The following is a 17,523-nucleotide window of genomic DNA, read 5'->3' as shown; positions in this document are numbered from 1 at the left end:
TCTAATTTAATGGGCTCTCTGGCAGAAGGGAGGATGGAGGGTGGGGGAAGGGATCTGTGTCCAAACCACGCTTTGCAAATGGTTCTAATAAACACCAGCTAATCGTGGGCAGTGTGGGAACCAGAGCGCCTGGTCCACTGCTAATTGTGAAGCCAAAGAAAGCCTCACTCCCTGCCTTCCCCCTGCCTCTGAAACTATGAGACAGGATGGCTGTAATTTACAGTGTGTTATCTTTGTCTATAGCGGCAAGATGATATGAAGTAAATCAAGGTACGAGTAATGAAAGACTGAGAATTTATTCCTTGGAGCACACTTTAAAGTGTAGTATCTGTTATAGTGGCACTGCCTGAAGACCCTGAAATGAGACTTGGATGAAGGGCAATAAAGCAGCATAGAGGCTCATGTTAATGTTGTTTGTCTGAGGTTAGTAATTGGGTTCCACTGATGAGTTGTGTGAAGACAAAGTGAGAATCCCAGCTAGTATTGTAAATCTTACATTGTTGGAACAAGAAGCAATCCTAACAAATATTGATCCTCTCCGTGCCCAGAGGCGAGGAGGGAAGCAGGGAACTGCAGAGCACTAGCTTGTTTCAATAGCACCAATTACCTTAGTGAAACCAGCGCGCTTCATGAAATCCCAGGGTGGATGCAAATGGTGAATTAGCCATGATTAGGCTTTTTAGATGGACCCCTCCGCCCCCAAATCAGGCCAGCTTAGCATTCTGTCTCAATTATCCTTGTGGTCCTAAAAACATATTTTATGGAAGTTTTTCCTCCTAGGCATTAGAGGCCCTGGTCAGATGTGGACTCCAGGTATGAGTATATGGCTGGCCACCGCCTTACACACAAAGGGGCCGGAGTGAATGTGTTGGAGTGTGACCACTGGAAAGATGTGGCTTTTCACCCTGGATTTCACTGAACAGCACCAAGTTTTGGGGCCCCTACCCCACATGCAGTGGACTTAGGTGCTGTTTGTTTTTTTCTATTTGTGGTTAATTGATGTCCTAAAGATTTTTGGAGAGATGATCTCCAAGGAAGAAAATGCATCTCAGACTCTGTATTTTGGGGCTGGCTTCCCGTTCTTCATTTTTAATGTAAAGGCCCTCTGAAGATCTGTGCTCATCCTATTTGAATATAGGGCTGCCTTCCTTGGAATCTGTCGAGCTTGCATTTAATCAGGAAGATATTGGGCTCACGGGAAGGGAGAGTGTTGATAAAATCTGGGAAGGTTACACTTCACTTTGTTTCTTCTCAGGAGGTTAAGTACTTATTCTCAACATCCCTTAGCACCTGCCCCCCATTCCATTACCTGGGCTGGGAATCTGTAGTAGTTACTTTCAGAGGTTACTCTGTAGACCAGATCTTGTCACTGGGCTTGGCTGGGCTGGACTAGGTAGCTGTTTGGCCCTTGGCCTTCTGCCTTCTATACTGCATCAGCTTTATCCATGCTAACCAGCCCAATGGCCTCTGATGAGAAGAAGGACCATTCCTGTGGGGCCTCAGAACATTTGGTGTCTGATAGACACTATGACATATTTATAGCAATACTGGTGCCTTGAGCAGAGAGAAGATAAAGTCAGCCCCTACCTCCCAGAGTTGAGCAGACAGAGAACAAGGGTTTGAATAAAGAGAATCCTACACCTTCTAAAACTAAAATTTGGTATAGGATACATATCCAGGATTCCATGACACAATAATTAATTAGGTAGTTAATTCTACAAATGCTTATTGAGTGTCTAAGTTAGTGCCAAGCAGTGGTCTGGACACACAGTTGAATAAGATGGAGTTTACATCCTAGTGGCAGGAGGTAATGGTGGGGATGGAATATAAACAAATGGGGGCAACTTCTGGTGTAAATGGTAAAGAACTTTATCAAAAAAACTATTGCAATAGAAAGTGGCTTGGGTGAGGAGGGGGTTCTTTAATTGGGGTGGTCTGGAAAGGCTGTTATTCTCACACTATACAACAAACATTGGAACCAAGGGTTCCCCTTCATACCCCTGCCCAGTCTTATCTCTGTGTTGACACTCACTGTGTTCTGGGAGAACTGAAACGCCTTATACCCCACATACCTAGTTTCTGTTCATTTTCCAAGGCCGAACTCAAAATCCGTCTTCTCTGTGGAGCCATTCTGGTTCCACCAACTGAAAATGAGCATTTGTACTCAGGGTGCCTGTCCAGCATTCCATCCTCACTCTACTTTGGTTCTTGGCACTCTCTGTCTTATATGTTCTAGTAACTTGTGTGTTCACCTCAGCTCTACTCCTTGCCTGCAGGATCCTTAAGTAAAGGAACCATGTGCAGTTAGCATCTCATCCCTTACAGCACTCAGCAGTGTCTTGTATGTAGTAGGTACTCTGTAAATATTTATTAAATGAAAAAAATCACAGGGAGGAGCTAGGAAATTTTAGAGTTGTGGATGCATGTGTTTGGGGGGAGGCTTTTGAAGGTGTCCAGAGTTTGATCTGCTGTATAGAAATGCCTCCATGAACCACCATTCTGCTTTTGTGTAGATAGCTCACTGAGTGGGTTTGTTACATCTGGATAGACCGGTGATGTCCACCTGCCTCTCTGGGCAACAAACACATTTTGGAAGGATTGTTAACTTGAGGGTTGCAATAAAACCTTTACCACTCTGAACAACTGGTACTGGTGTCTGCTAAGGGCTAACAAAGGCAAAAAGTGGTTCTATTGGCAAAAATGATTTGACAATGTGGAAAAAGTAATTCTGCAAACATCAATAAGCTCAGCAAATGCAAACTCGCTGCCTTCTGGTTTGGATCGAGCTGTTCACCCCCATGTTGGGAACACTGCCACCTCCAGCCAGTTCAGCCACCCACTAGGCCAACTCTGGCTCTTCTGCACGAGGAGAGGGGAGGGAGTAAGTGAGTCCATTGCCCGTTGGCCTCTTGAGACACCTCTGAGGATTAAATAACTGATGATTGTAAAGTGCTCTGTGAAAAGAGAGTGCTCTATAAAGTGTTATTGTTGGGGCTGTTAAAAATGGAAAACGACTTTTAATTTAGAAAGAGAGCACTCAGCGTTAGGAGGGGTGGGTAGCTGTAAAGCTTATATCGCCACTTTGCTTTCCTGAGGTTTCTTAGCTATTGGTGTTGGCACTATGGTTGGCTCCCCCAGGAGTTCTTGCACCTGCTCACAGGGCCTAGGAAAGATGCCAATATCTCTTCGGCATGGTGCCATTGTGGTCCCTTTCTGTGTCACAACCTCTTGGTCAGAGCTATGATTCGATCAGCCTTGGACTGCCTTGTCATCAGTTGGAATTTGAGATCAAGGAGGCTTTCCTGGAATGTAGCATGTCCTGTGATCTGGTAATTCCAGGACTCTGCCCCCGCCCCCTGCCCCAATAACTCCCCAGATAGGGCAGCGGTATAGACCACAAACCACTTGAAAAAGTAGGGGATGATAGCCTACCCTCAGCAGATAGGTCCTCCTTCCATTTCTTGTGAAAGAAGACTCCTCTGCCTTTCTTATTCTGTGGTAATAATCAGTTTTTTAGTATATATTCGAATTCACCAACTATTCCCAGGCTTTTCGAATTTCACCAACTGTTCCACTGTTCCTAGGCTTCTCATTCACATTCTACTTTCTCCATGTCACATTATGTGGGTGGGAGGTTTAAAATACAGTGTTCTATTTCTACACCTTGTATTATTATTTCATGTCTTATGCATTCTGTATGTATTTGTTATCACTGTGTAGAATTTACTTGGACAAATCCTTTAATGTACAGTGCTGCGAATAGGAAGGGGACTTTCTGGCATCCTTTTTCTTTGGCTCCTCTGACTCCTTTGACACCTAAGCCTCCCCAGTGACATGCAGCCCCTGCAAGAAAGGGACCCATAAACTCAGTATTTATCATACAAATGTAGTGATGTGTCTGCATTTTTATGACTTTGCTAAGTGGTGAGTATTCATTTGTGCCACCTCACCCCAGATGCCCATCCTGAGGCTGAGCTGTTTATCATGCTCTCATCTCTTTCCCAAAGCCTGAACAAGGAGCTTGGGACCACTATAAACATGTTCTCTTTCATTAAAGAGGAAACTATTATCATATATTTTTGTAATAACCAATAACATTTCAAATTACTCACATTTATGGCTTATAATCAAGCTTATGCTTAACCTCTAATCCTCATGAAGCTGGTAATGATGGGCTCGTTGGTTAACCACTTATGGGAAGTTAAGGGCAGGTAGAAAGCCATCTGACCAATAATTAACCAGAGAGGCAACTCAGTTTTGAAGTTGTGATTATAAACACCACACTTGGCTTATGCTTAATTGGTAACGAGTGAGGTAGGCTTCGTTGGTTTTGTGGCGATGCACTGGTGGATTTGGCCTTGGTCAGTTTCTCACTGGTTAATGTGCTGAGTGATAAGGGATGCTGGTTGTTGCACCCTGGGTCATCAGGTCCTGAATCTTTGTCCTTGAAGCTAAGGATTTGGAGAGGTTGGTTGCAACATAGTTGATGACGAGCATTTGACAGTCAAAGAGGGCATTGCTCTCTCTGTAACTATGTGTTCTGACTGTGGTTCTCTATAGCCTCTTGTTTGAATCTCCATCATCCATGAGTCTGGGGTAGTATGGGATATGAATTACTGTGATGCTACCTGTCATGGGTTTAGATTAGTTTTTGAGTTGACTCACTTATTTGGAGGAGAAGCTCATATGAAGAAATGGGCCAATTTGTGGTAATGGCATGTTGGTCTGCCAACAGGATGGGAACAAAGGTTCAAGGGAGTGTGTTTATAACAGGATGGTTGTTGCTTATCTAGAGGCTGCAGTTAAAGAGCTCTGAATTGAATGGCTTAGCAGAAGCACTCATTGATGTATTCAATAATAAAAGGAATATAAGATAGAATCATCCGGGGTCCACTCTCATATAACTGCTTAGAGGATAATACTTTTACAGCCCTTTTTAATTATTAAATAATTGCAACCAGGAATCTCCTGTTATCACTCATTTAGGTGCCAGGAGCTTTATAAACCCCCTCTCATTTAATCATCCCAACAACCCTATGATGAAATTATTACTTTCCACATTTCATAGAGGAGAAAACAGAAGCCTAGAGGGCTTAAAGGACTTGCCCTAGGCCACACATCCAATAGTCACATAGTCCAATGGAATGACTTCTAATAGCAAAACTCATGTTCATAACCTCTGTACTTTACCTACATGTCACGAAAGATAGAAAGATATCCCAAGCAAGTGGAGATGTCATGGACTTCCTGTCTGTCATGTAATGAAGATGATTAATTGATCTCCTGTGATACATTGGTTCCTGTAGCTGGGACTGCAATGGCATATTGGGAGATTTTGACATATTGATCCAAATGAAATGAAGACATTTCTGGATGAATTACTTTTAGAGATTATTTGCAGTTTGTTAGTAGCAGTGAATAAGAGATTGGCCATAGCTACTTATCATCATGTGAAGATAGGTCTGAAAGGAGCCTTAGGATAGTTACCTAGCTCAAGGGTGGCAATCTGAATTCAACAATAGTTACTGAACAAGTATTTATTGGGGACTTGGTACATGCTAGGCATGGTTGTATGCTCTGATGTTTTACGTACACTTACATAATAATGCCACACTAGAATGTTAAAGATTTTGCTTTAAATAGCTATATGTCATTGAAAGAAATTGAAAGAAGAATATATAGTCTTTACATTTGATAACATTTTTGCTACTTTTTATAGGATTGAAATTTCATGGGATAATGATTTTTTACAGTCTGAAGAATTTCTATAAACATTCACCATTGGAGTCTCTGGCACAAATGCTCTGTTTCTGTTTATCTGAAGGTTTCTTTATATTGTTTTCATTTTTGAAGAATACTTTCACTGAGTATAGAATTCCAGTTTGACTTGTTTCAGCAGTTCACAGCAGTCATTCCATTGTCTCTAGCCTCCATTGTTGCTCATGGGAAGTCAGTTGTCACTTTTAAATGTTGTTTCCCCCTATGGATGTAGAGTAATGTAGCATTTTTCTCTGCTTTCAAGATTTTCTCTTTCACTATGGTTTTCAGAAGTTTGACAGTGATGTTTGTAGGTATGATGTGTTTTTCCAAATTCATACTGCATAGATTTCTCTAAGTTTCTTGCATCTTTATGCTTAAATTTTGATATATATATTTTTTATTTTTATTTTATATTGTAGATTTTATTTTATATATACATATATATGTATATATCTTATTTTTATTTATATTATATATTTATATATAATTATATATATGTGTGTATGTATGTATGTATTTTATTTTTACTAAAGTACTGAAGTTGGGGACTTTTTGGCCATTAATCTATTTTTTCTGCCCCAGCCTCTTTCTTTTCTCTTACTGATACTCTAGTTACATGTATCTTAGACCGTTTTAAATAGTCTTACAGGTCACTGAATCTGTTGATTGCTTTGTAAAATATTTTTTCCTCCTTCTGGTTAGATAATCTCTATTGACTAATCTTTTCTTTTCCCATGTCCATTCTTATGTTAAGGTCATCTAGCATATTTTTTAATTTTAAATATTGTACTTTTTAATTTTCAAATTTCCATTTGGTTTTTTATTTTTTAAAATATATTTCTCTGATGAAATCTTTCAATCCATCTTTTCATTTACTATAGCCATCTTTTTTATTATAACTTGCTCATGTTTATTACAACTACTTTAAAGTACATGTGTATTCCACAGTTGGAGTCATATCAGGCTCAGTGTCTATTGACTTTTTAAAAAGTCTTGACTATGGATCACATTTTCCTATTACTTAGCATGTCTAGTATTTTATTATTGTATCCTGGACATTGTGGGTAATACATTGTATAGATCAATAGACTATAGTTTATTTTTTTAAAAATATATACATTGTTGAGTTTTTGTTCTAGCAGATAATTTGGCTGGACTCAAATTACAAATTGTGTCTCTCTTGTGGTAAGCAGTAGCTGAGACCTCTGCTCAGTTCTTTGAGACTTCCAGTTGTTACTTTTCACTCAGCTTTGTGTAATTTTCCCAGCAATTGTAGTTCAAGGTCACAAAGATCTGATTGTATGTTTTTTGCAGGTTGGGAACCTCATTCTTTGTTGTTCCCTCCTTTCTGGGATCTCTCCCCTCACTTTCTGACTGCTCTGCCAGTGGTAGAATCCATCCTTTGATTTGTCTAGCCAGTAAGAGTTTGACTTTCTGCTTAGTCACTCTGTCTTACAGACTACTTAAAGAGATGAATTCCATCCAGTTTCTGCCTGTTTTTGGTTGCTTTCCAATGCATTAACATACTAGTTTTTAAAAAATATTTCCTCCAAAATTCATCATTATTATCTATGGGAAAGTTAGTCCAATATAAGCTACTCTGCCATTACTAGAAACTGCACTTCAAATCTTATTGTTTAAGAGAAGCCAGACCTTTTTTTTTTTTAATGTGAAATTTCTTTATAATTTATTATAGGTGGCTGCACTGGTATTCAAGTACCTTGTATGGGTGCCCCCAAATCCAGTCATCCCTGTGGGTCAAGTATGGCTTGTTTGGCCCAGTTTTAGATTTTGAACTAGACTTAAGGTTTCTGACTCTCAGCTAAGTACCTTCTCTGTTAGGACAAATTAATATCTCTTTATCTACCTGCTAGAATAGATAACTTCTCAAATGTTATGACACTGGGTAGAGTTTCCATGGGAGATATCAGAGAATAACCTTTGCAGAATGTAGAGAAGCAATAAAACCCACTGGAGAAGGTGATTTCCAGATGGCTTTCTTTACTCCCACTTGGTGCACTGTGCTTTTGGCACAGTGAGAACAGGCACACTGGTGGGCTGAGTCCAGCTCTCCTCAGATCATTCTTATATTTAAGGTTGGCAGTTTACTTCCAGGCCCATGTGAGCCCTTTGATGTCCTAATCTAAAGCACTGTCATGCTGGAGAACTTTTTCCTGAACTCAGTCCTGTCACCAAATGTCATTGTGCCTCTGTGCAGGGAGATGTGGAGCATGTGGCTGCAGTTGGGGCCTTTGGATACTTCCTTCATAAATAGCAGATTTAGGACCAGACATGGAATTGGTACATCAGCCATAAATCCTGAGAAGGATAATGCCAGATTCATTTCGCTGCTGGCATTTGATTTGTGGGTGTGTTAAAGGTCTCTGAACCTCTTAGAGGAATATGATGAGAAAAATGTGGTTCAGACTGCCCATCCAGTTTCTTACTGAACTTTGAGTACTCAATAAGTAGGCAGGTAGAAACATGAGGTGTTCAGGCTTCCAGGTCTGGTCCTTTCCAATTTTATAAAATTAAAAGCTTTGTTTTTAAATTCCAGTTTCTCTTTATTGGGCTCCTTTTATCTTCTATGGTAGTTCCCTTCTGCCTACTGCAGGCTTCTCATTCCCTTAGGCTCTCTGTTGCTCTCCTTTGCCAAGTATCCCCTCTCAGGAGAACATCTTATGTCAGCCACAGAGCACTAGCATGATAACATTTTGGAACTGGAAGAAACTTTTTAAGACTTAGGTTTCAACACCTTCATGTCACATAGGTGGAAACTGAGGTAGAGAGGAGAGGACAGGTTACTTGAAGCCATATAGTGGTTGGTCAAAGACATACCTGGAACTCAATTTTCTAGATCCCTCCCCACCACTCCAATACTCTTCCTCACCTCACTGTAGCATTTTAACTTTGCCTTGAAATTAAGGCAGAATATATTCTCTGGGGTAAAAATCTTCTCCACTTCTCCTGCCCTTAATTCTGAACAATGTGGAATTGCTAATATTGGACCAGTTTTGCCCTATAAAAATATCAGTTTCGTATGGTTCAACCTAATACTTAGAATTTGACCAATAGTACCTGTACATTTAAGAAATGCAGGCCACCTAGCCTTTTTCTCTGGATGATTGTTGATTTGGGGAGTAAGTTGGCCTGGGTGATCATAGCATGATGCTGACGAGCTCAGATCACAGGTCAGAGGACTTTGTAAGCTTCTGAGCTTGCCTCTTTCCCCATCCCAGTTGAGAAGCCTCTCCCCAGGCTGCCACCCCAACAGCGATGTTCCACATGGGGCTGTGGGTGGTCACAGTGAGGGGAGGCTGACGTCCATCACTGACCTGCTGTGATACAGTAAAAAGCAAAGTGGCTATTGATGTTGGGGAGCCTGACATTGAGTCTTGGATCCACAACTTTTTAGCTGGGTGACCTTGGACTGAGGGTCTTAAGTTCTCTGGTTTTTAGTTTTCTCATCTTTAGCATAATAATGAGATTCTCATCATGATTTGTGCAAATAAAACAACATAATATACGAAAGTGCTTGGCCAGCGCTTGGTGTGTAGTGAGGCCTCAATAAGTAGCTATTTTTAAGCACATGCACATACTCTCACCCTTTGTGGTACCAGGGTACTAAGCCAGTAATGACTGAGCATGGCACCATTTGCCTATTTATAAATCTCTCCCCTTTTCTGCGTGTCTAATATGAGCATCAAAGCTGGTTCTTGCTAGATACTTGAGTTCTGTGGATAAAGTTTATCCTCTCAGGTAGATTGCATTTTTATTAAGGGCAGTAATTTGTTTGGGACCCTCACTATTCCTACTTCAGCTCTAGGTTCATAGCAGGGCCTTGGATGAAATAAACTGGTGGAGAAAGCAAGCTTCTTTGCAGACAATCTCACACTCACTGTATAACCTAGTGGAGATTTCCCTGGTGGTGTTTGCATAATGTTCCATGTTTCAGCCCCACATTTAATGCTTGGTGATTGTGAGGGTTAAAGGTGGCTTTTCTCAAATGGTAAACTGGCTCTTAGAGTCTGACACCAGCACTCTATGTCCTTTGGGGAGGGGGGATGCTGTTTCCACCCATAGATTATCGGGGGATTCCAGCCAGGTTCCAATTGCCCTGTGATAATGCAGTACTTTGTTCCTGAGCAGGTTAAGAACTGATATCCCCATTATGTAGCATATCATGAAATGAATGTTATTGTTAAGTGTAAGGACAGGACATATTAGTGGTATCTTTTATTACACAGTCTTCATTATAAAAGAACAGCTATTGCTAAAGTAGTCCCCATTTGATAGGTAGCAGGACATTGTTCTTTTACTGTTGGCTCTGATTAAGGCTGGGATAATGCACTGTTCCTGCCTGTTATGTCCATCAGGAAACAAGGTAAAATAGATGAGCATATGTTTGCAACAGATTAAAAAGACTGGTGTAAAGTCCATTAATAATTCTCATATTTAGGATTTGCTTTCTACTGTACTTACCTACCGAATCTGCAACATTTAATCTCTTCCCTGCGAGACCAGCTGAGAGAACCTTTTTCCCCTTCTGAGTGATAGGCCTGGATTTTCTGAGACAGAGCATTTGTCTGTCAGGGCCCATGGCTGCTGTGGTGATTTACTTGCCGTCAGATGATGTTGGTGTCCGGTTGGTGATATAGCCTCGCTGGATATGGGGAAATTTGTTACCTTTAGCTTTGACAGGAAGATAATTGCTGATGGTTAACAGAACTGAGCCAAATCCATTGGTTTTTCAGTAACACAAGCATAGGACTGGTTTCGAGAACCCTGCTTTTCTCTATATAAACTTCAATTCCTGGCTGCTTTTTCTTCTCCTTTTTTTTTTTTTTTTTCCCTGTTTGTTTAAAGTGTGTGTGTGTGCGCGCGTGCTCGCGTGCATTTAGGGGGAGTGTCTGGCAACACCAGAGACAGCTGGCCACTTGCTAAAGAGGTTGGTGATCAGTGGGACATTGTTTTGTTAGGCACCTCTCCTGAGAACACATAAATTGGGGCCTCTGTTACGTAGCTTGTCAATTTTTCTTCACACTGTGCAATCAAGTGATTGGTTCGACAAAGCTTTGTAATGTTTGAGCCTCGAGGGCTTCTCGGTAAAAGTCTTAAAAGGATGGAAACAAGCTCAGAGAGTCCCAGGGGACAGAACTAGGCTTCTTAGTATAGTGGACAGGTTCTGGATTTGGGAAGATGATGAGCTCACCTAGTTCTCTTGGAAGAGAGGGGCAGGGCCAGGCTGCGGGGTGTAAGTTGGGGAAGGAGTATGGAGAATGGAATAGAGCTATCTTCTAGCCCACCCTCTCCAATCTTTATAACAGTGGCCCCTCAGAAACCCCACTGTTACGAGTCTCCCCTTTGGAGACCTGGATTTGGAGCTTGAGATGACCTACCTTAGGGAGGTAATGGGCTCTAAATGTGTCCGTATTTACCTACAGGGAAGCTTGCTTTCTGAGGAACTGTGTATTCTGATGTGCAGGTGCTGTGTGCTGAAGTGAATCCATTCACCTCCCTTTTCTTGTGCCTTTTGGAAAGTTCTTCCTCCCCTGTCCCAAGATATCTGGACACTATCAAGGCTGTCGTATGTTGGTCTTAACACTTTTTCTTGGCAACAGGAATTCTCTGCCTTAAAGCCTGGAGAACTCTAGATGTCCTTCAGTGTTGCAGGAAAGGGTCTCCTGAATCATCACAGAATCTAGAGGTAGGAATCTAGAAAAGCCCTTGCTATGATGCTGAGATTTATAAGTGGATCCAGATGCTATCCTCCCCGTTTAGCCATGTGTATGTGTAACTGTAGCCTTCACAGGCTGGCCTCATCACCCTTCCTCCGTCCTCACATCTGTCTAGTCGCCAGGCACTCAGAACCCTTGCCAATAGAATTGTCATGGGTGTCCCCTTCTTTTCCTCCCTTTAGCCATTGCCCTGGCCAAGGCCCTCATCAGTTCTTCCCTCAACTTTTGTAATGGCACTTCAGCTAGTGTGTGCCTTCGGCTTCCCTCCCCTTGAACATACCCTACTCATTGATTCAGTGCTGGTCTTTCTAAGACACTGATCTGGCCGCAGAGCTCTGACAGCAATTGACCGTTGATCTCTTCCATTTCCTACCTTGTTCATCCTTGCCTTCGCTTTCCCTCTAGACTGCAGAGTCCTTGAGGGCTAAGCCAACATTCTGTGTTTATTCTCCTGAGATGTTCATTCTTCTCATCTCTGCTCATTAAATTCTCCTAACGTTCAGGGCCCAGTATCAGTGCCAGCCATCACCCCCGGGAAGTGTTTCCTGCTTCCCCAAATTGAAACGAAGTCCTCCTTGGGGACTAGCTGCTGTATTATTACTAATAATACTGTTCACTTGTCTCTGATGCTCACAGGCTGGTGAGCCCCTTGAGGGCCAGGGCCGTGTCTTGCTGGACTCTGCCTCTCTACCACCTGACACTGCCCCTTGCACACAGTGATGGCCCGGTGACATTTGTTGAGTGAATAAATGAAGTTAGAGTTTGGTGACAGACTAACGGCTCCTGAATTGTTGAGTGCTAATGCCTGGTAAATGACTTAGTTCTTTAAGCTAGCTTTTTATTGAGAACCCACTGCACAAAACACATCAGTGTTTTGTCCAGGAATAGGGGAAAAGACACATGCATCACCACTTCCCAATTCCATGCCCAAGACAGACACCACTGGCTCTCTCACAGTGCTCTCCCTCAGTGAGGCCTCAGATCCTCTGTGAGTCTGGCTCAACACGTCATTCCTGGCAGCTGCTACCCATCATCTGGCGTTAGCCTTGGCAGTGACTTTCCTGCCACCCTCGCATCGTTCATGGTGAGAGGTCCTGAGAAGGCTGACATTGTCCTTTCCCAAGGGTACTTAAGTTCACTAAGGAGATTAAGTAAATATTTCTAAAGTGCTTAGTATGTGGACCATTTAGATAATAATACAAGACACTAAATGATTCAGAGCTAAATGGGTATGGGGGGTTGCAGACAGTAAATACCAGGAAAGCTGGGAAAGTGAGGGAGCATGCTGAGCCAGGGCAATCAGAGAAAACTGCCTGAAGGAGATGAGTCTCAGGGCCCAAGGAGGTGCGAGGACAGCCTGTGGCAGGGGAAGAACAGTACAGGCAGTTACTCCGGTGAGGCAGATCTGGAGAGAGAAGGGCTTTATGTTCTTTTCTCATGGTCAGGCAACAACCTCTAAGCGATGCAGTCCAGAAGTCGCAAGGACCTGGGACACTGCCACAGCATTCTCCATGACTTGAGAGCTGGTGCCTATTGCTGAATAATCCCTTTTAAATTCTTTACTCAGAGCGATCATTAAAAAAAAAAAAAAAATCATCATTTTTGAAATCTGCCTTTAACCCCCAGATCATCTTTTTCCATTTCTACTCTCTGGACAGTAAAAAAACTGGAATATTTCTGTGTTTGTTCTGCTCTCCATGGGTAACCTCTCTTCCCACATGATAAATACACATTTGAAAATATTGATTTGCTGCTACCCCTTTGAAAAGCTTAAGAAGGTTGACCTCTGCCTTGGCGTTCTCAGACTTGAATTTTTCAGACTGACCAATCGACCCCTGGAAAAGGCTGTGAAACGTTACCTGCGGGTCCTGGAGGGCCTTTCAGGGGGACTGAGGACGCACTGGCGGTGGCTTGGCAAATGCCTGAAAGGAGGGCCTTTTAATAAAATGCTGTGTGTCCGTGGCTCAAATCTAATGACTTTTAAAGAGCTTGTAGGAAGGGAAAAATCTCCATTGTAGAGTCTGAGAGAGTCACCCCAAGGGAAGTGCCATTTTCCAGACATGTCTCAGAAACCTGGGGTCCCCTAGGCCCAGAGCGGATGATGGTGTGTTGGTGCCTTAAAGTTTGCTTCCTCTCTACCCCCCGCCCGCACCCCACCAGCCGCTTCTCGTTTTATTTTTTTCCCTTGGTTTTACCACTGTGTGACCTCATGTTGTATTTTTTCTGAATGACAATGAAAGTAATTGAAAATATTGATTGGCAGTACAGTTAAGTTGTCAACACAACCATTTAATTTGTCAGGAGGACTTGTTAAATTGTCAAAAATCATATAAAAAAACTCCTTCAGTCACTGATGATATACATTAGAGATGTTCATGAATCAAATGGGCCATTTTGGAGATAAGTGTTGAAGAAAAATTCTGAAATGGTTTTCCTCAGACGCGTTTGTGTTCTCTCCTTTTTCCTCTCTTCCACGCTCTCTCTCATCACACGTCGCAAAGAATATGGGAACCATTTTGGCAAGACAAGGTGGGTGAGGGATACTCGGGTGAGCGGAGGAGGCCTCACTGAGTGTATCAGATGGCAGAACAAAGATCATTTTATAGCAATCCAATTAGGATATTCTGAGCCAAATACCTGAAGTCATTAATTAGGAGAAAAGGCTTGGAAGGTTCCTTTTCCCATTATGTGTAGGATTTAAAACATGGATCTTGGATTTTTTTTTTTTTTTTTTTTTTAGGAAATTGTCTTTTAGGGGCTCTGGGCTCTTATCTCTGCTAGCCCTGTGTGAAGATGGGTAGGCAACATCCTGCTTCCTGTTTAAATGCTTGAGGCACTGCTGTAATCTTCCTGCATTTCACTGTTGTTAATCTAGTTCCTGAAGGGCCTATGTTCCCAAATGGAATTGGAATTAGCTTTATTTAGATTAATTTAAGAACAGTGCTATCTGCTACCCATTGGTCAAAATGAGTCAGGTCACTCTTGATATCATTAGTCTTCAGCTCTATTTAATTTAATAGTGTATTAGGGCTCAGAAATCCAACTTTGACCTAGTGTAAGAGAATAAAGGATTTTATTGGAAGACTACTTAGGTCACTCCCATAGTTCCCAGAATTCTAAAAATGTTGTAGGTAGAATTCTAAAAATGGCCCTAGCCCTGAGAATTGTGAATGTGCTGTCACTGCTGTGATTGTGTTACGGTGTAATGTAGACCTTTAAAAAAAGGGATTATCCTGAAAGTAGGCCTTTAAAAATGGGATTATCCATGTGGGCCGAGCCTAATCATACAGTCCTCAAAAGCACAGAACTTTCTTCAGTTGGTAGAAGGAAGGGATGCCGTAGACATTTGATGAAGCAGCAGAGGGATTTGACATTCCGGCTTGATGATGGAGGAGCTCCTGTGAGAAGGTATCCGGGCAGCTTCAAGAGGCAGCAAGTGCGTCCCAGCAGGCAGCCTGGAAGGAATCAGGGACATCAGATCTGTAACTGCAAGGAACTGGATTTTTCCTGAGTGAACTTGGAAGGTGATGTACCCCACCCTGGAATCTCTGGGTAATAGTCCAGCCTGACTGACACCCTGATTTTGGCCTTGTGATAGATACCCTGAGTGTCACATCCAGCTGAGGTGAGGGGGCTGGGCGGGCAGCAGTGGCAGGTGAATGCAGTCCTAGGATTGGAGTCCTGCATCCACTTCTGTGGCCAGGAGCCAAGGTATATCCTCCCTTGATAGGCAGCCCCCTCCACAAGCTCAGGGACAGCCCTGAAAGAAGGGAACGCAGTTCTGGGAAGACAATGCAATAAATGCCCACCAAAAGTAACGCCGAATTTCGTGTTGTTAAGATGTATGTTTTTTTCACCTTCTCAAATCTCTGAGATAGGGATGAATCTTGCCATATTACGGCATGTTATGGAAGAAAGCTGTGACCAGGGTCTGTCATGGCGTATTTGTCTCTGCCTAAGCTGGGCCAGCCTCGGCAGTTATCTTTGAGACTCCTCTGGGCTGTAACGTTTAGTCAACAAGCTACTGAAGGACCCTTTGAGGAAAGACTATAACTCTGGTTATTGTCTGAAAACCTTCTGTTGACATTTCCTGGTAAGATTGTGAACATGCCAATATCAAAACCGGAAGAATGCATGTTGGTGGCAGCATCAGCTGTACTCTCCACTGACAGAGAAGAGGGTATTTTGCATGGAAAACACAAACATCAATCAACTCTGAGGTGAAAATTGATTCCAAAGAGGCAGTTTTTGGAAACCTTATGCTGTGTATTCCATATTTATATATATATATATATATATATATATATATATATATATATATACACATACATAAATATACATATATATACATATACATACACACACACACACGAGTGATAAAAATCTATGTCTAAATTAGTCTAAAAGAACTATTTTAATAAGTATAAAATAAAAATTCAAAGTGATTGGAAAACATTATGTTTCAGTTTAATAGTTCTGTTTTTCTTAGTGGTACATAAAATCATGGAATAGTAAAATCAATGGCACATTAGATACAAATAATTTTAAATATAACATTTTTATGTATTACACATTAGTTATAAGATAGGGATATTTTTCTTGGAAAAGTAGAAATTGGAATTTTGGCCTTGTGGTTGGCTGGAGGAATTGGTGCCTTTTAAAGTTTAAAGTTGCTAAGGTACCCCTTGATTAGAATCTAAGAGAGTGGGTGGAGAGCCTGACATAGATTAAAATTATGCTACTCATGTGTCTCAGCCTCTCTACTCCATACATGTCTCCACTATCTACTGACTCACATGCCCCTGGGCTCTCAACTGGAATTTGCTGTTAGATAGTAGGTTGAAGGTCTTGGGCTGGACCAAAAGTGGTGAGAATAGGTGCCCTTGGTATTTGTAACCTGGCTTTGCTTTTGTTTCTGGCCCAACTTGGTATTCTGCTATAGCAGAAAGAACATAGGAGACCCTATTTTTGTAGCATCTTTGCCACTGACTAGCTCTAAGACTTTGTTCTCTGCATTCACTTGTCTTGGAGCTCTCTCTTTCTGTGTGTAATGGGGGCTCTAAGCCAGAGCACCTCAGATGTCATTTGCAGCACTAATGTTTTGTTTTCACAAAATTTGTCCAGTCTTATTGCATTTCTTTGGTGTCCCATTTCTCTATAAGTTGGCTCACAGTTTTTGAGTGCCTATGGCTTGCTTGAGCCCTTTGCTTAGCTCTGTGTGTGAGAGCCGCTAAAGAGGCAATTCTTACCCTTGGGGAGCTTACGTTTTCATTCCAGAGAGAGGACAGAGACCTGAAATGGGGACAGTTGGAAGAATATGTGAGTAGCTAACTGAACGAACAGTGTGGACCGTTAAGAACATTCTAGAGAGGGTTTGTTTTGGTTAGCAAGGAACAAGCTGGAGGGTTAGGGGTAAATGATCTGTGAACTTAAATCAATCAGGAGTGCTTATTGTGTTTGTCTATTGGGGTCTCTGAATTGCCTCTCATTTGTCCTCATTCTGGGCATTTAAATGGGCTGATGTCAGCTGTAAAACACATCAGGACCTTTAGAGCAGCCTTTTTTTTTTTCTCTGGGCTTCATTCAGAAGCCTCTGCAGGTCAAAGTGGGAATTGGGTGTCTGAGGCCCCTTTCTTCACACATGTCTAGACCTGCCAGCGGGGCTTGGGTCACTGCCATAGCCAGTGCAGGGTCATCTGATACGAGCAGTCTTTCCGCTCCCTGAGGTCATTCGGGCACCTAGGCTCCTTCTTCCTGGTTGCTCTGCCGTTCCTTAGCTAGCTGTCCTTGTCTTCCTGGCCAAATCTGGCTCACCAGCAGCTTAAATCTGCTCCATCCCATGGGAAGAGGGGAGGCAGCATGAAGCACAGCCAGCTTCCTTTTCCAGGTTACGACATCAACTGCGCATGCACCACTTTGCCGCTATCCATTAGCTTTGTCTTAGTCACGTGGTGCCTCCGCGCTGAAGGGTAACTGCCAGATGTAGTCCCCGTGAATTGTACCCTGGTACAATTCACAGGGAATT

General features: G+C 42.2%; 1 protein-coding gene across 4 annotated transcripts in view; it reads left to right on the top strand.

Moving 5' to 3' along the window:
- Positions 1-17,523, top strand: part of LRMDA (leucine rich melanocyte differentiation associated) — a 973,173-nt gene that overhangs the window by 438,731 nt on the left and 516,919 nt on the right. The gene's annotated exons all lie outside the window — the stretch shown is intronic.

Source organism: Leptonychotes weddellii, chromosome 6, assembly GCF_054177405.1.
Source record: "Leptonychotes weddellii isolate Sample4059 chromosome 6, ASM5417740v2, whole genome shotgun sequence".
NCBI lineage: Eukaryota > Metazoa > Chordata > Mammalia > Carnivora > Phocidae > Leptonychotes > Leptonychotes weddellii.
The sequence above is the reverse complement of the archived record's forward strand: the minus strand, read 5'-3'. Positions and strand labels throughout refer to the sequence as shown.